Source organism: Peromyscus californicus, unplaced genomic scaffold, assembly GCF_007827085.1.
Source record: "Peromyscus californicus insignis strain IS unplaced genomic scaffold, ASM782708v3 Scaffold_2__1_contigs__length_46816999, whole genome shotgun sequence".
NCBI classification, from domain to species: domain Eukaryota; kingdom Metazoa; phylum Chordata; class Mammalia; order Rodentia; family Cricetidae; genus Peromyscus; species Peromyscus californicus.
In genome coordinates this window covers 34264151-34283463 of record NW_026294540.1, presented here as the reverse complement: position 1 = coordinate 34283463, position 19313 = coordinate 34264151, and the positions used below count along the sequence as shown (strand labels likewise).

The window sequence follows — 19313 nt, the reverse complement described above, 5'->3', positions numbered from 1 at the left end:
CACCGAAAGCCGGCCAATCGCTTCGCGCCGTGACCCCCAGGGGGCCGCGCGCCATGATGTCGTCACTCACCGTGCGCCCAATCTGGCTGTTCCACGGCTCGGTTCCCTCCTTGTCTTCGGCCTCTTTGCTGGAACTTTCACGCAGCGTCTCTGGCTTTGGCTGAGTCACGGTGAGGCAGTTCTGGGTGAGGTGGCAGGCCTGTGTCAGGGAGTCTGAGACAGGACTGGGCCGGGGGGGCGAGGCTCCTGTCCCCGCGGTCCCTATAGGCTCCTGTGGGTCGGAGCTGCAGTATGCACAGACTTGGTGGTCCATCTGTAAAGCTGTAGGGATCCCAGAACTGGGGGAGAGAGAACACCTGGGCCAGGCCTTGGAAGTGAGATCCAGTCTAGAGATGGATTACAAGATGGTATTCAAGATGTCTGTATCTTTGTTAGTATAGTTGGAGCACCTTTGCCCTATGCATACGGATTAGGTGTGAGGGGCCCAAAACAGCTTGACCACACAGCTGCCATGACAAGCTTAGAGGCCCAGACACAGCTTCTGTCACAGGCTTATGGGTTGGCAACACCCAGACCCAGGAAAAGCCATAAGCTGACCCTACCCAAGGAGGGCCTACATCTAAGGGGAAGTGCCTGACATCCCAAACACTCCAACCATTAGATAAGGTTAGATAAGATCGCCAGATGTCCCTGAATCTAGTACACAACTATTTCTGTTTTACAGATACCGCTAGACAAATGTCAGCCAATCACCTGAAACCAAATGAGAGTGTTTATTCTGAAACCAAATATGAGTGGCTATGGCACAGGAACAGATTCAGTTCACCTCAGATTTATGGAGTTCTTATAGTAACAGGTCAAAGATGATAAGGTAGAGACTGGAGAGATGGCACAGAGGTTAAGGGCACTGGCTGCTCTTCCAGAGGTCCTGAGTTCAATTCCCAGCAACCACGTGGTGGCTCACAACCCTCTATAATGAGATCTGGTGCCCTCTTCTGGCATGCTGGCCAAACACGGTATACATAATAAATAAAATGGGCTGGGCGGTGGTGGCACACACCTTTAATCCCAGCACTCGAGAGGCAGATGCAGGCGATCTCTGTGAGTTTGAGGCCAGCCTGGTCTACAAAGTGAGTTCCAGGAAAGGCGCAAAGCTACACAAAGAAACCCTGTCTGGAAAAACCAAATATATATATATGGATGCTCATTCCAAAATACATACAGCCAAATAAATAAATAAATAAATAAATAAATAAATAAATAAAATGCCTTGGTGGAAACCTCAGGTAGATGGATTACAGCAAGGGGGAGGCCTCTGTTATGGGCCTCACATGCTATCTGTTGATTCTTAGCCTCTTAGTATTTACCTAAGAGTGTCAAAGATGTTAGTTAGGTCACACATGCCCTGGTGGTGGGCATAAGTGGCTAATGGAGGAGCTAAAGATAACTAGCCCAAGATAATTCCAACTCTGTGAAATTAGTGAGGTTATAATCAGCCTGTAGAATGTGTAACAACAGTGTAGCTTTCCCCAAGGTTTGGGAATTTTAGTTAACACCAGTACGGCTTATCCCCTTACTCATAAAGCTGGCTTGTGTTGCTCTACCCATGATGAGTCAGCAAGGAGAAGTGTTTCTAGTGTTGAAGACCTGGGCCCTTGGGTGTCAAAGGTTTGCTTCTAGGCTGTGCTGACAGACTAGAGCCTTCCAGCTGCAAGCCCTGGGAATAGGGACCTATGCTACAGGCTCCATGGCCAGACTAGTGGCTGCAGGTGCTTGGGTTAGAGGTTCTAGGTTTCACATTCAGCTGCTAGTGTTGGGTCCTGGGTATCGGGACCCTCACCTAGCAGCTGGTAGTGCCAACCCTGTCAGACCAAGTGTATCTTGCCAGCTTCTGGGAGCTCTGCTGGCAATGGGCCTGTATTTCCTTCCTCTGACTCTTGGCAACTTTCTTTCCTTCTTTCTCCAGTATTGGCACCCCACTCTCTCTTCTCCACTCCCCATTGTGGTCCTTGTTTTGTGCCCCTTTATAGCTCCTGGACAGTCTGAACCTCCTCAGCAGCTCTCCAGCCATTTCTCATCATGTTAGCGACATGTAGGCAAAAGAAACATGAGGAGCCGCATTGGATCAGAACCCATGTAAAGAGCTGGGAGTGGTTATGCAGGATGCTCATTCCAGTGCTGGGGAAGCACAGACCCTGGGGCCTCCTGGCTACCTAGTCACTGAAGACAGCAAATTCCATGTTCAGTGAGGAATCCTATCTCAAAAAAAAGGTAGAAAGGAAGAGGTAAAGGTGTCTGATGTTGCTGGGTGGTGGTGGCACACGCCTTTAATCCCAGCACTCAGGAGGCAGAGGTAGGTGGATCTCTGAGTTCAAGGCCAGCCAAGCTACACAGAGAAACCCTGTCTCAAAGAAAAACCAAAAAAAAAAAAAAAAAGGCATTTGATGTTGACCTTGTGCGTGTGTGCGTGCGCGCGCATCAGAGGTGACCCGAAGATGGGTGTGGGAGGAGAAACACATGAAACGGGAACCTGAGGGAGTCAAGGAAGGGATGTAGGTATGCTCTTGAGGGAGGAAGTCCAGCCAAGTGGTCCACAGAGCCCCATACTCTACCGAATTCAGGAAAAAAGACTGGAAAATCCTTCTAGATGTGGCCAGGATGGACTGTGCCATACACAATGATAGAAAACAACAAAATTAGTCTTTCCTTTTGTTTTTCTTTTAATAGTGCTGGGGATGGAACTTGGTCTGTTTTTGCTCCCATTCTCCAGGTAAGCTCTATCAGCTATCATCCTCTCCTCTGAATCTGGAAACAATGGAGAGTTCACATTCAAGAGCATCCCTGGCCGCCTCGGCTCTGGAAGCCCCACTCTGTCAACTAATGACTCCCTGTGCTTGCAGCTTCCGTCCGTGACTTCTACTCCAAGTTCACTAACCACTCCCAGCCACGGTCCTAGGATGTCTCTGTAGAGGAGGACTGTTGATACCCGATGAACTGTAGACTGACACAGCAAGGGCTGGGGAGATAACTCAGTTGGGTTCAAGGCCCCAAAACCCACATGGGGTCAGGCATAGTAGCACACATGTGTGATCTTAGTGTTCCTATGGTGAGAGGCGAGGTGAAAACAGGAATTCCCCAGAGCTTGAAGGCTGCAAAAGACCCTCTCTCAAGGTAGAAGGCAAAGACTGACACCTGAGATTGTCCTCTGCCCAACCATGCATTCCATGGAGTGCATGTATCTGCACTCACATACATGAACAGTATCCACACATGCACAGTAACATGCCATGGGCTAGGGATGTGGCTTAGTTGGCAGAGTGCTTGCATAGTGTGCATGAAGCCCTGGGTTCCATTCCGAGCACTGAATACACTGGACATGATGTTCAGGTGGTGCAGGTAGGAGGATCAGGAGTTCAAGGCCATCCTCTGCTAAGTAGGTAGTTCCAGGCTATAAGGAGAGTCTCAAAAACAAGATCTGTCATAGCAGTGGTTGCCAGGTTGGCGGTGGAGGACAGGTGAACAGTTCTGTGCACTCTTTACGTGGTGTCTCTTGTATCTGCTCTATGTGAATGCTGTCATTCCTGGAAATAATTAGATCACAAGGCCCCTGAGGATGGGGACTGTACCCTTGAACTGTGTATATGATGCTTACACCTGAGGCCGCACCAGGGATTTATCACAAGAATGCAGGGAAGGGGTCAAAAACTGCCTGGGTCTCTGGCAGCCTCATGGTGAAGATACATGTCTATTTAGACAGTCTTCCTATGTAGCCCAGGCAGGACTAGAACTCACAGTGACCTTCCCAAGGACTGGGATTACAAATGTGCATCATCAAGCCAGTCACCGACCTGTTTCTTTAAATTCTAGCTGCCAGACTATATGTTGGTGGAGTATTAAAGATGGTCATGAACTCCATGCAGGTGCTTTTGCCTTTTGCATTCTGTCCTAAAGCTCCTCCTCTGCACCCCTGACTCAAACTCCAATACTGGGCATTGAACCAGGGCCATAAACATGCTTAGCCAATGCTATGTTGGTCTCACCTCTTACAGGAATTCTTGGGATTCAGTTCTACCTCTGAACCACGCTTCCAGCCCCTCACTGGGGGATTCTAGGCAGGTGCTCTACCACTGAGCCACACCCCAGCCCCTCACTGGGAATTCTAGGCAGGTGCTCTACTACTGAGCTACACCCTAGCCCCTCACTGGGAATTCTAGGCAGGTGCTCTACCACTGAGCCACAACCCAGTCCCTCACTGGGGGATTCTAGGCAGGTGCTCTACCACTGAGCTACACCCCAGCCCCTCCCTGGGGGATTCTAGGCAGGTGCTCAACCACTGAGCCACACCCCAGCCCCTCACTGGTGGATTCTAGATGCTCTACCACTGAGCTACACTCTTAGCCCTTGTTTTATGTCTTATTTTGATACATGGTCTAACTATGTAGTCCAAGATGACCTTAAAATGATGATCCTCCTGCCTCAGCCTGCTTGCTGAGTGCTAGACTGACAGACCCGTACCACCACACCCACCTATTTTATGTCTCAAGTCTCCCGCAGTAATAGATTTATGCCCACCTGCAGCTGATTACTACCCATACAAAAATTGTGTGACTTGAAGACACAAAATTAGAAAAGAAAAACGAGACCCATTGAGAGCATGCTAAAGACAGCCCCTGCAAGGATGTTTCCAGCCTTCCATCAGAAGAATTCTGTTATTGATGCCGAGCGTGCAGGCTGTGCATTGATTTCCTCTACCCACAGAGGCCGCCGCCTCTCAGCATGCAGTGCGGTCACCAACACGAAATGGGTCCACACGCTCCTCCTCCCACCGTGAGGCTCTTTGGCCTGTGGCCAGAGCCAAAGCCTCCCAAGCGAACTCAGCCCCTCAGACTGACAGTTGTGGAGGTGTTTCTCTGGGCAGTGGAGTGGCAAGAGAGGACAAAAGGGACAGCAGGGGACCAGCCGGTGCACAGGCATGGAAAGGGAAACCGGAGAATCTAAAGACAGCCCCCAGCCTCTTTAGCTCTTTAGCATGGGCTCCAGTGACCGTTTCTTAGTTTCTGCAGATGGTGACATCCAGGGCAGGGGAACTGAGCATCCTCCAGCCGCCACTGCCACTTCTGACTATACAAAATGACTTTGTTATAAAAGGCTGGTCTGTGCAGCAGCCTTGACAGCCGGATTCCGTTCCCCCCACCCCTCTCTGGCTGGTCCATTGGAAATGCCTGGTTGCAGTTTCCAAGTGCAGCAGCAAAGGGCACTGACAGACTCAACGGGGTGACTTTGGATTCTCCTGTGCTCTTTTTCGTTTGATTGTTTTTGTTTTTGTTTTTTGTTTTGTTTTTGAGACAGGGTTTCTCTGTGTAGCTTTGAAACCTGTCCTGGAACTCGCTTTGTAGACTAGGCTGGCCTCGAACTCACAGAGTGCCTCCCAAGTACTAGGATTAAAGGCGTGTGCCACCACCACCCAGCCTCTTGTGTTCTTTCTTTTACTAAGGTCCTGGGCATAGAACCCAACACCTTGTGAATGGCAAGTAGGTACTGCTCTACCACTGAGCCACACCCCCAGCCCCTCACTGGGGGATTCTGGGCAGGGGCTCTACCACTGAGCCACACCCCAGCCCCTCACTGGGGGATTCTGGGCAGGGGCTCTACCACTGAGCCACACCCCCAGCTCCTCACTGGGGGATTCTAGGCAGGTGCTCTACCACTGAGCCACACCCCAACCCCTCACTGGGGGATTCTAGGCAGATGCTCTACCACTGAGCCACACCCCAGCTCTCTTTTTACTGCTTTGGTTTTGGTCTTTGAGACAGGGTCTCACTATGTAGTCCTGACTCCCCTGGAAACTCACTGTGTAGCTCAGATTCACCTTGAACTCTTGAGCAATCCTCTTGCCTCTAGGCAATGCCTCATAATCCTCAGCTTTGTTTGTTTTGTTTTGCTTTGCTTTTTACATTTTAATTTTCAGACAGAGACTCACCAGATTGTTCTAACAAATTATGTAGCCTGGGATGGCCTTAAACTCATGATCCTCCTGCTTCAGCTTTCCAAGTATTTAGGACCACAGGCCTTAACCAATCAGGCCAGTCCAAAATTATTATTATTCATTTCAAGTTCTGAAATGGGCCTCAGCTGTCCCCTGCCTTAGGAATTGTAGCCTTCAATCTGGGAGGAAACAGTGGGAACCTCACCCTTGCTGATCAGCAACACCATGAAGTCATCCATTTGTTTTCAGCTCTGTTGGGTCCTGGGGCTTCTGAATTAGTAATAACCCACCCAATTTGCCAGTGACTGGCTGTGCATTCCCACCTAGCCATACTGCTTTCCCCCTCCAGACTCAGCATTAAATATTGAAGCCCTGAGCCCCGACGGCTCCATTTTGAGGCAGCGGAGTTTGGGTGGATCAACCCACACCGTTGGCTGCCTCTGTGGTTCATTATTTTCATCTCTGCATGTTGGCTGGGGATGCAACACTGTCTCTCCTCTCCGCTCCACTGGTACTGATTTGAAATTGAAAGGGAATTGATTTCCGGGGCCTCCAAGAGGAGATATTATCTCCAGCTGCTACACCCACAAAGAATACTGACTGACCTTGTGATCCTGAGATGCACCTTGCACCCTGTGGGGCAAGAGAGGTGTTGTGGGTCAGCCAGTGTGTTGGGGTCTGAGCAATACCTACTTCATATGACAGACATGCTTCCCTGGGTACAAGGAGAAAAAAGCATACATCGTAGTTTTTAAGCTTCCTGGAAAGTAAAGATGCGATGGATCGATGGATGGATGGATGGATAGGTAGGTAGGTAGGTAGATGGATGTACACATGTGTTAGAAATGGATAGAGCCAGGCATAGTGGCACAGGTCTTAATCCCAGAACTCGTGAGGCAGAGGCAAGTGGATCTCTTGTGAGTTTGAGGTCAGCCTGGTCTATGTAGTAAGTTCCAGGACAACCAGAGCTACATAGTGAGACCCTATCTCAAAAACAAAACAAAACAAAACAAAAACAAAACAAAACAAAAAAACACCAAAAACCAAACAAACAAAAAACAGGCAAAACCTCCCAAAAGAGATAGATACATGATAGATGGATGGATATATGCATGGGTATATGGATATGTAAGTAGATTATGGAAGACAGACAGACAGATACATAGGTACTTACAGATAATAGATCATGTAGATGATAGATAGATAAATGGACATACGGACAGATGAATAGATGGGTGATAGACATGTACATTGATAGGTAGATGGAAGGATGATAGACAGACAGAGAGATAGATGGCTTCTGTCACAGCAGAGCCCAGTGTAGGCAGGAAAGGGGTGGAGCCAGGTCAGAAGTGGAGATGTGTAAAGGGGACAAGCCTTCTTTGCCACCATTCAGGAAAGTTGCCCACAAGAGGTGTGTGCATCAGGAGGGATCCTTATCATGAATATGCCACAGACAGAGACGGGTGGGGTCCTCCAAAGGCCCTAACCTCTCCAGCAAACTCAGCTGAATTTGGCGGTCAGCATCACCTCCAGGACCATTGCTGTGAGTGGCTCTAGAATATTCACGTATGTCTGGCTTCTGTACACGAGAATGTGTGTTGCAGGTAGATGTGTGTGGAGGCCGTCGGTGGACTTTTGGTGTCTTCCTCTGTTGTTCTCCACCTCCTTCTTCTGAGACAGGATCTCTCCGTGAACCTGGAGCTCATCGATTGCTAGGCTGGCTGGCCAGTGAGCTCCAAGGATCCATCTGTCTCTGCCACCCCAGCACTGGGATTGCAGTTGCGTGCCAGCACCCATGGCTTTAAAAAACTGTGCTGTTGGTGACCAAACAGGTCCTCATGTGAAAACAACAAGCACTTCCCCGATTGGGCCATCTCCCCAGCCTTTGTTCATCTATGTGCTAATTTATCTGGGACAATATCTCACTCTGTAGCCCAGGCTAGCCTGGAACTCACTATGTAGCCCTGTTTGGAGTCACACTGAGTGGTAACCCTCCTGCCTCAGCCATCAGAGTGCTGCAGTTATGTGCACGTGCCCTGAGCTCCAGTGACCCTGGGGTCTCTAAGGAAAGCACAGGCCTCTGCCTGAGGTCGGAGATGCCAGAAAGTTCTGTTCCTCAGCTGCCCCAGGATGCTCATTTCTTCTCAGAATTGTCTATAACCTTTGTCACGCCCCCGTGCTGAGCGCTGGCTGACTGGAGCGGGTGGGTCCTGGTTCCACCGGTTCAGACCCAGAGCTCTGTTCAGAAGAGGAAGAAGCAGGGGGGAGTAAGGCTAGTCCCAAGAGGAAGGGTGCAGAGGGCGGCAGGTGCAGACCTCCTGGGCAGCAGTCCCTGCCAGGTTTCTGTCACCAAACCCACAGCTCCAGGGGCTCCCTTGACTGAGCTTTGGAAAGTTCCCCCATGTCCTCTGCCAGCCACTAAGCGGTGACAATGGATACTAATTGTGGCCATAAATTACCAAGCCCTGCCTGGCGGGTCAGAAACAAAAAGGGAACACCCAAGATCACCTGCCAAGAGAAGGCCCTGCCCCCCTGGCTTGTCCAGCTCCTCCCCACCCTGCCGGACATGGAAAACTCTGTTGACAGGTCAAAGCCCAAGATCTTAGCCAGTCAACTGCCAGGCAGCTGGATTAGGCTTCATTTTTATTTTCCTTCTAGCGCTGGGGATGGTGCCCAAGGCCTTGTGTGTGTAAGACAGGTGCTTCACCACCGAGCTACACCTCCAGCCCCTCACTGGTGGAGTCTAGACAAGTGCACTATGACTAAGCCACACCCAGCCCCTCACTGGGGGATTCTAGGCAGGTGCTCTACCACTGAGCCACACCTCCAACCCCCCACTGGGGGATTCTAGGCAGGTGCTCTACCACTGAGCCACACCCCAGCCCCTCACTGGGGGAGTCTAGGTAGGCCTCTACCACTGAGCCACACCTCCAGCCCCTCATTTGGGGGATTCTGGCAAGTGATCTGGTGGTAGGCCCAGGCTGGAATTTTATGGCCATTAGCCAAATGTGAAGGGACAAAGCCTGTCAGAACTGCTGTTATTTGCTGTGTAGCCAACTCCAGGCAGGGTGGATGCAGGTGATGGCTGCCATCGTCAGTGATAGAGAATTGAACTCCATGGCTTCCCCGGTACTGACATTTCTGGTTCAGGTTTCTGAAATGGACCATCATCTGCCTGAATCAATATAGACACAATATGTTTCCTTATCACCTACACAGCAACCTTCCGTGTGCTGCTGACACTTAACTCTTGCCTCACGAGTGCCCCTGCTCCCTTGGTGTCAGTCACATCGGTTGTCACTGGCTCCCCATGCCCAGTGCCTCCCCTCAGCTGCATGGAACACTCATTAGAACCCCTGGGACTGAAATCCATTTCTGTTAAGTCCAGGCGGGGGAGAGGGATAGAAGATGCCAGGATGCCTAAGAAGACGTGGCGTCACATCTACCAGATGCAAACAGATTCAGGCGGAGGGAGCAGGGCGCTCAATAAAAACAGGCACATATGAGATAAGTGAGTCATTACACCTGCTTCACTTCAGAGTTGAGTGGGTGGCAGGCACCCACCTCCCTAACCCCGGGAAGCAGGGCAGGCGTTGCAGGGTGCATCCTTCTGTGCTCTGCACACATTGAGATTGAGCGTCCCATTCACAGAGGCCCATTCCTCCCCATTTGCCTGATGCTTCCCTTCACGGGAGAGGCATAAAACTCCTTTAAGATGCTTTACCTGCTCTCTGCAATAATAATTGGCAGTTACTCAACTCCCGAGGGTGTCATAAATAACCACACCGGGAAGCGAGGCTGCCATCATTAACAAGGACTGGATTGAGCTGGTTTGAAGTCATGCTGACTTACCTCGCTCTCGCTCTGTCTGTTCTCTTTACATTTATATTTATATTTTTATTTTATATGCGTGTGTGTGTCTGCTTGTCTGTATGTGCATCACATGCCTGCAGGTGCCTTCAGAGGCCAGGAGGGGGCATTAGAACTCCTCAAACGAGTTACAGACAATTATGAGCCACCTGGGGTGGGTGCCAGGGTCCAAACCCAGATCTTCTGGGAGAGCTGTAAGTGCTCTAACCAGTGAGCCACATCTCCACCCCTTACTCTAATTCTTGTCTCTTGGTGGTCCCTTGACTGCACAGATAAAGTGCTGGGGTCATTTCCCCCTTACCCATACAGATATATACAAGACCCCTGGATAGATGTCCAAAATGGAGCATAGATAGTGTGGAGTCCTATAGGTAGGTTTATTTTTTCCTTCTAAATGTACTGTTAGGGTTTGGATGTAAAAAGTTCCCCTACAGGCTCCTGTGTTTGGACACTTGGTGCCCAGATGGTGGCGCTGTTTTGGGAGGTTGTGGAACCCTCAGGAGGTGGGTGGGGCCTTGGTGGAGGGAGTGGGTCCCTGAGGGAGAGGCCAGTGCGGCTGCTCCCAGCCCTGTCTGCCTCGGCAACCACCAAGTGAGAAAGCAGTGTTCCAAGCTTCCGTCACTACGGACAGAGCTGCACCGGCACTGTACCTTCCCGGCACGATGGATTGATAGCCCAATGCAGGGCTCACTCATATCAGCAAACTCAGGTGCTGTAAGCTTGTTCAGAGCAAACTCTGGGAGTGCGGAGGCCTCTCTTGTCGCCTCCAAAACTGTCCTGGGTCGCGGTGGCTTTCTGGCTCCATAATATGGAGAAGGGTATTAAAAAACTGCCCACATGAGCCAGCTGGATGGCTCAGTAGGTAAAGGGACATGCTGCCAGGCCTGACAGTCTGAGTTCAATCCCCAGCATCTACATGGCGGAAGGAGGGACCTGACTCCTGAAAGTTGTCCTCTGACCTCCATACCATGACACGGCACATGCTTGCCTCCCCACACCCCATACATATATATATATAATATATATATATAAAATATGCACCCTGAGAACAGCTAGAATATAAATTATTTCCAGTAGAATTTTGTCATAAAAATAACTGTGTTGGGAGCAAGAGGCCAGAAGCGTATCCATGGAAAGAAAGCTCATTTGGGAAACCCCGGCGGACCAGCTCAACTTCCCTTGTGGATTCTGACTGGATGTTGTAAGCCCCCCAGTTTGATGAAGTTACGTCATCTTACACTCTCTATCAGTCTACTCCAGTCACCTCTGTTGGGTGTGCTGAGCACCTGGCATGAGGATCTTTCCTCTCTACTGCTTCCTGTCTTTTTAGTTGTGCTTGCTATACATTTAATAAGTGCACTCATTCAAAACCCAAAGTTTGGGTTTTGCAGGGCTCTGGAGAGGTGGCTCCGAGGTTACGAGCACTAGTTGCTGTTTCAGAGGACCCAGGTTCAACTCCCAGCACTCACCTGGCAGCTCACAACTGTATATACCTCCAGTTTCAGGGAATCTGATGCCCTCTTCTGGCCCCTGAGAGTATTGCTTGCATGTGGTGCACATATATACATGCAGGCAAAATGCCCAAAAACATAAAAAATAAAATAAAATCAAAGGGAAAACTTTTTTTTTCAAGACAGAGTTTCTCTATATAGCCCTGGCTGTCCTGGAACTCACTCTGTAGACCAGGCTGGCCTCGAACTCACAGAGATCCGCCTGCCTCTGCCTCCCAAGTGCTAGGATTAAAGGCATGCGCCACCACTGCCAGCTATGAGAGCTATTCTTATTCAAACACCACAGGATCCCTCTGTGTAGTTCTGGCTGGCCTGGAACTCTCTATGTAGACCAGGCTGGTCTTGAACTCACAGAGATTTGCCTATCTCTGTCTCCTGAGTGCTGGAAGTAAAGATGTGCACCACCACAGCCAGCATGTATCTTATTGTTGAGGTAAAGAGATCCACAAAACCCGGCCAGTACGTCCTTTTGCATTTAGAGTTGCTGTGGCCAGTGGTCCAGGGAGATGGCTCCGTGGGTAAAGGCACTTGCCATGCAAGCCTAATGACCTGGGTTTGAGCCAGAACGCATGGTGGAGGGAGAGAACACACTCCTGGAGTCGTCCTAGGAACACAAATTCCCCCTCCTCCCTCCCTTCCACTTCCCCCCTCCATACAGTGTATCTGTGAGTCTGTGTCATTGTCTGTCTCTCCTTCCCCACTACACTACACATGTGACCAATGTCTCTCCCCCACCAATATTTGTATATATATATATCCATATAAATATATATGTATATCCTCTTATACTTGACCTTTTCTCATTTTATAACATCTCTCTGTTCGCCTCTGTCCTGGTTTTCTCTCTGTTGCTGTGATAAAACACTGACCAGAAGCAATTTGGGGAGGAGATGTTTTGTTTCGGCTTACAGGTCACAGTCCATCATCAAGGAAAGCCAAGGTAAGGAAATGAAGCAGAACCTTGGAGGAGCACCGCTTCTTGACATGCTCGCATGGCTCGCTCAGCCTGCTTTATTATAAACCCAGGAGCATCTGCCCAGGGATGGCACCGCCCGAGGCGGGCTGGGCCCTCCCACATCAATCATTAGTCAAGAAAATGCCCTGCAGACTTGCCTACAGGCCACCCTGAAGGGGATGATTCCTCAGTTGAGGGTCCCTTTTCCAAGAAGACTAATTTGTGTAAAGTTGACCAAGAAAAAAAAAAAAACAGCTCATTGTGTTCGTGTTCGTGTGTGTGTGTGTGTGTGTGTGTGTGTGTGTGTGTGTGTGTGTGTGTGTGTGTGTGTGATGCTAGCCTGGAGTTTGCTAAGTAGACAAGAATGAGCTTGAGTTCCCCCTGCCTCCACCTCTGAAGTGCTGGGGTTACAGATGTGCACCACCATGTCCAGTTTAATCTTTTTGATTGTTGTTTTGTTTTTGGTTTTGTTTTTTGAGACAGGGTTTCTCTGTGTAGCCCTGGCTGTTCTGGAACTAGCTCTGTAGGGCAGGCTGGCCTCAAACTCACAGAGATCCTCTTGCCTCTGCTGAGATTAAAGGCAAGCACTACTACCACTCTGCTTATGCCCAGTTTATACAGTGCTTGAGATAGGACTCGAAGCAACGTGCCTGCTAGACAGGCAAGCTACCAATTGAGCCACATCTCAGCCCCACGTTTGCTCATAGTGTCTCTTGGTCCCGCTATGATCAAGAGGCTGAGGGGCAGAAAGGCAGGAGTGGGCTGGGGGATTGCTTAACTGGTCAGCTTCAGACCTGGAAACTCGAACCCTGGCACCTTCAACTATTGAGCAGCTGTTCTCACATGGCAAGGACTCTCACACTGAGCCACACCCTGGCCCCAACCAAGGTCGGCGGATAACTTGCATAGTTAGTTCACTCCTTCCACCATGCGGGAACTCGGGTCCTCTGGCTCAGCAGCAAGAGCCTTTAATCCACCAAGCCATCTTGCCGGCTCTGGAGCTTTGTCATTTGTTTTGTGGGTTCTTTTTGTAATTAATTTTTTTATGTTCATTGATGTTTTACCTGCATGCATGTCTGTGTGAGGGTGTCAGAAGCCTTGGAACTGGAGTTACAGACAGTTGTGAGGTGCCATGTAGGTGCTTGGATTTGAACCCAGGTCCTCTAAAAGAGCAGCCAGTGCTCTTAACTGCTGAGCCATCTCTCCAGCCCCTTGGTGTGTGTGTGTGTGTGTTTTAAGACAGGGTCTCATTTATGTACACCTAGCTGGCTTTGAACTTCTAAGCCTCCTGATTCAACCACCTGAATACTAGGACTATAGAGGTGTGCCATCACACCCTGCCCGAAGTTGTGTGTGTGTATACTAGTGTAAATGTGTATTAGTGTGTGTATGCTTGTTAGTATGTGTTTTTGTGTGCATGTGTGCATGCATGTGCGTGTGTGCATATGTGTGCGTGTGTGTGTGTGTGTGTGTGTGTGTGTGTGTGCGCGCGCGTATAACTCAAAGGTCAATCAACCACTGTTGCTTTCATCAGTCCTCCACCTTAGTTCCTGAGACAAGGTCACTCATTGGCCAGAGGCTCACACACTCATCTAGGCTAACTAGTTATCCAACCTCAAGGATCTGTCTATCTCTGCCTCCCAAGGGCTGGGGTTACAAGCTTGCACCTCCTCACTTTTTTTTTTTTTTACATAAAAATGGAACGTCACTCAGGTCTCCATGCTTTGTAGCGAATGTCATACTGACTGAGCCTTCTATTTGGTCCCCCAATGTATCTTTAAGGAAATACTCTCTGCTCCCACCGGCCACCCCCCATCACTGCTGTGAAGAAGCAGCTTTCCTCTGAGAACCGGGCAGGATCCTATGTGCAGTACCATATCACTCTACATACTCTAGATCCTGCCAACCATGCTGTGCCAGGGGGAACAGCAGAGCCACTCCTGACACATGTCCACTCCAGCATGAGATGCCCGCTCACACTCTGGGCACAACATCTCCATCTTATGTAGATGGTCCTGAGCTGAGGATGGGCTCAGCATTGGCATTCTAGTTCACAGGCTGAACCTGGGGCAGCAGCCGTGACATCACCAGTCTTGGACAAGGAGACTGATGTCCTGGCCTAGCACAGCCTGCTCCTGCTCCATGGAGGTGCCACTCACAAGCCAGCTGTATCAGCTCTGGTGGCCAATATCACAGACAGGATGGCAGCCCCTGGCTGTGATGTTCTGTGTCTGGCCACTTAGTGTGATGGTTAATATCACTTGTTAACAGGATCTAGAATCACTTGGGGGCAAAAATATGCCTCTGGGCATGTCTGTGAGTTTCTAGACTGGGTTAACCCAGGTGGGAAGACCTACCCCAATGTGGACGGCACCATCCCATTGGCTGGGGATGACTAAGAAGGAAGAAGTGTGCTGAGCGCCAGCATTTGCTCTCTGCTTCCTGACTATGGATGGAATGTGATCACAACCCCCACCTGGAAGCCCAGCCACCACTCCTATCTGACCCCTTCATGGTCTTGGGGGTACTGGAGTGTGCAGGAGATGAAAGGGTGACTGGGGTGGAGACTCCAGGGATGCAGCTTTCACGGGTTGCCCGCCATCCTAGGTGAGCTTTTGGTAAAGCAGCGTCCTTCCAGTGGAACCATGAAGGCCCAAGTATAGATCCCCAGCACCCACGAGCTGGAGAGACGGCTCAGCAGTTAGGAACACTTGCTGCTCTTGCAGAGGACCTGTGTTTAATTCCTCGAACCCATATGGTGGCTCAGTCACCTGTAACTCCGGTTACAGGGGATCCAATGCCATCTTCTGACCACACAAATGTCTGCTTAACTTTTTTACATGGGTTATTGGATTCCATAAGCCTAAAGGATCCTCCTGCCTCTGCCTCCTCAGCCCTGGGATTGCATCCATCATTTGCCAGCATCAGGCTTTTTGACATGGATTCTGGGGGATGGGACTCAGGTCCTCATGCTTGCTCCACAAACTAAGCCATCTTCCCAGCCCAGGGTTGGGGACATGGCTGAGCAGTTAAAGCCCTTACCGTGCAAATGTGAGGAGGACCTGAGTTCCAATGCCCAGGACCCAGGGAAAAGCTGGCTGGGCAATTCTGAAACTCCAGCCTTCAAATGCAAAAACAGGGACTCACTCCCCAGAGCAAACTAAACTCAGCCGTGAGACAAGCTAGCCACAGGGTGAGCTCAGGGCTTGACTGAGAGACTCTGCCTCGATGAAGAAGAAGTGGAAGATGATCAAGGGTGGTTTCCCCATATCAACCTCGGCCTCCACATGCACGTGCGACAACATACACGCACACACACACACACACACACACACACACACACACACACACACACACAAAGGAAGAAAGGAAAGAGGAAATGAGGGAGAGAATGAAAAGCTCCTGCAGTCGCCTGTAGCTGAGCTAATCTGAGCGCCTTGTCGGCAAGAATCCCTCCTGGTCTCAGGGTCCAGCCAGACTCTCATACCGTCAACAATCAAATTGTCAGGAAAAGATTATAATTGCTTAATCGGGGAAGGACAAAGGGTAGAGATGAACTTCCCATCTGTCAATAGGAGCAGAAGCGGGGATTAAAAATTAGTTGGTGGCTTAGCTGATATTTTTAGAAAGCTGCCAGCGAGGGACGAGGATTCTAAAAGCAGGAAAGTGATCCGGCAGCATAATTCGGTAAAGATCACGGTTAGCTTAGCGCCCTCTGTGAAGACACGATCGCCGGCAATGTGGGAGGATTTATCTGGAAAATTGCTTGGCAAGCAGAATTTGATCTGGGACAGTCAAGCCTAGATGACGTGAGCCCTGCTGGAGATTGCCAAAGATACTGTATTTAAGGTGGACGGTGAGTGTGCTTTGTGTGGTCTATGTCTGTGAAGAATTAGGTAAGGTGCCCTGGAGAGATTTATTCTAAAGGTAAGAGGTGAGGTAGGATGGAAGAAAAAAATGGCTCATTGCATTCCAGGCACTGCGTGTTTTTGCTGGGCGTGGTGGCGTCCACCTGGAAGCCAAGCGCTTAGGAGGCTGAAGTAGAGGGCTTGTGAGCTGGAGGTCAGTCTGGGCTTCATAGTGAGAGCCTATCTCAAGCCTAAGTCAAAGGGAGGACCGGGAGCTATGGTTCCATCAGTAGAGCCTAGCATGCCCAAGGCCCTGGGTTCCATCCCAGCACTTCACAAACCAGGAACGATTATACATGTCTGTAATCCCAGCACTCAGGAGATGGAGGCAGGGTGATAAGGAGTTCAAAGTCATTCTGCTACACTGCAGTGTTTGAGGCCAGCCTGGGCTATGTGAGAATCTACCTCAAAAGCAAACATACAAGAAGCCCCAAATCAAAACAGCAACAACAAACCCCAAAGCAGGAGGGAGGTGCTCGGCGGGGAAGGTGCTCGCCTTGTAAGCCCATCAACCTAAAGCCAATAGTCTAATCTCCTGCTACAAAACAAAAAGGCTGATTTGGTGCTGGCTGCCTGTAATCTCACAGCGGGTCCCTGGAGCTCACTGGCCAGCCGATGTAGCTGAATCAGTAAGCTACAGGTTCAGTGAGAGATCCTGTCTCAAGAAGGTGGACAGTGCCCTGAGAAAGGACATGGGAGGATGCCCTCTGGCTCCATGTGCACAGGTACACATTGTATGCACCACCCCCAACACACACCTTCCGCTGGCAGCCTATATAAAGGACATGGAAGAAGGAAGCTTGTTCTCTTTGCCTGCCTATAATATATATATATTCTTCTAGAGAATCCTGACCAATACAACCCATGTACCAAGTATCAATACCTCATTTTTTTCCCATTGAGTAATATTCCTATTTTGTGATACCACATTTTATTTATTCATTTATCTGTGGGTGGATATTTCTATGAAGGGGGAGTTGAAATTTTGAGACAGTCTCACCATGCAGTCCAGGCCGTCCTTGAACTCAGGATGTCCTGAGTGCCGGGGATACAGTACTGTGGGCCACCACAACTATTCAATCAATATTTTTGAAGTGAATGCCTTTGACTAAAATTACAGACAATGGTCAGTCTCTAGTGAGGTTGAGATCTGTCTCCTACTAGCCCTGGAGAGTTTGTTTAAGACAGGAAATCAGCCGTCTTCTACTGGCCAGACTCCCATGTTGCCAGACCTGGCTCAGAGCAAGCCCGAGGCTTCTACAAGCCAAAAGTTGTCCAGCTCAGCCTCCCCAGTGTCTTCTGGGGGAACACTCTCCGCTAGGCCACGGTGCCAGAATCAGGAGACCAGAGATGACTACACCCAATGACTCAGAAATACTCCTACCAGCGGGGGTAATGGCACTGGCCTGTCATCCAGCACTAAGGGGGTGGAGGCAGGAGAATTTCATGTTTGAGGCTAGTGAAGACTACATAGAAATACCTCGTCTCAATATAAAATGCGGGCTGGAGAGATGACTTGGTGGTTAACTGGCTATAACTCCAATTCCGGGGCTTCTGACGTCCTCTTCTGACCTCCATAGGCACGCACATGATACACACACAAGCAGGCAAAACACCCATATACATAAAAAAAAATTTTTGGTTTTTCGAGATAGAGTTTCTCTGTGTAACTGTCCAGGCTATCTTGGAACTCTGTAGACCAGGCTGGCCTCAAACTCAGAGATCTGCCTGCTTCTGCTTCCCAAGTGCTGGAGTTAAAGGCCTGCGCCACAACCACCCAGCAAAATAATTTTTTATTTTAAAAAAAATCCCGAAATACTGCTAGTAGGCTATTGAATCTTCTGGATAAATCCTGAGGTCTAAACTGCTCATCTCCAGGGATCCAGCCCGGACCATCTCTTTCAGAGGTTAGTTCTCCTTGGGGGGTTCAAAACCTGCAGGGAAGCGCGCGGTTCACACCACAGTGCGTCCAACCCGTCTCTCTCCTGCCACCTAGTGGCCAGAGCCTGGCAGGACACGGGTTCAAATGGTCAGCCAGGAGCCAAGCCGGCAGGAAAGCGAATCACTAGCTGCTATTCCTGGACGCCTAGAGCAAGGACTCGCCTTCCTCTGCAGGGGCCAGAATCACCTTCCACCAGGCTAGTCCGGAGCCCAGAGGCGGCTTTGCAACGGCGTGGAGGAATCTCGACTGCGGGACACTTGGTCGTCGGAATAACTGCGGAGTTTTTGACAACCCCTGTATTTTCTCCTTCCTCCTCCTACCCACTTCCCTTCCTCCCCTTCCCTCCTCTCCTCTCTTCAGTTCCTGCCATTTGAACTCTGTGCTCTGAGCTCTGTATGTCAGTCCCTCGCCTTGGGCAGCTGCCCTGTGATTGGAAGCCAGCTACCCACTCATCAGCAGTGTCTTGGGAGCACAGTGCATGGGAGGCTGGTCCTGGGCTGTCAGGGATGACACCTGTCCTGCTCTGGTGAACTTGCATTCTAGCTGTGGAGCAGCAGGTGATGGCTGTCATCCTCAGGAGCCATTAACTCACAGTGAACCCTGTCTACCTCAGTTTCCCTGCCAGGAACCTGAGATAATAGACCCCCTGCACATAGTGTTGTTTATGGGCAATCCCATGGTGTGTGTGTGTGTGTGTGTGTGTGTGTGTGTGTGTGTGTGTGTGTTCATAGCCCCATCCAAGAGGCATTGTTGTGCAGATCTAGTGGACTTGACCTGGCCTCTGCCACCCCTAACCCCAGCCCAGCAAATCTGCAGAAAAATGGATGCCTGGTCAGTGACCTGTCTGTAAGCTGGGTGGAAGGGGCAGGGCCCATCAGATGGGCAGAGGCAGCTGGAGCCTTGGTTCCAGATGAGAAGGATTTGAAGTAAGAGCTCGGCCTGGCGGCACAGGCTTTCACCCCAGCTATTTGCCAAGCTGAGGGCAGGAGCACTGCAGGGTCAAGCCTGGACTGAGCTACAGAGGGAATTCAAGGCCAGCGGGCATGACTTAGTGAAACCCTGTCTCAAAAGTGAAAAAAGGCTGTGTAGTGGTGCACACCTTTAATATCAGCACTCTGGAGACAGAGGTAGGTGGATC

General features: G+C 50.1%; 1 long non-coding RNA gene across 1 annotated transcript; it reads left to right on the top strand.

The window, feature by feature from the left end:
- The first annotated feature begins 76 nt into the window (after positions 1–76).
- On the top strand, positions 77–5463 carry LOC128120638 (uncharacterized). Its single transcript, XR_008221916.1, has 2 exons — positions 77–170; positions 2771–5463. It is a non-coding gene; the product is annotated as an uncharacterized LOC128120638 (long non-coding RNA).
- Positions 5464–19313: the final 13850 nt, after the last annotated feature.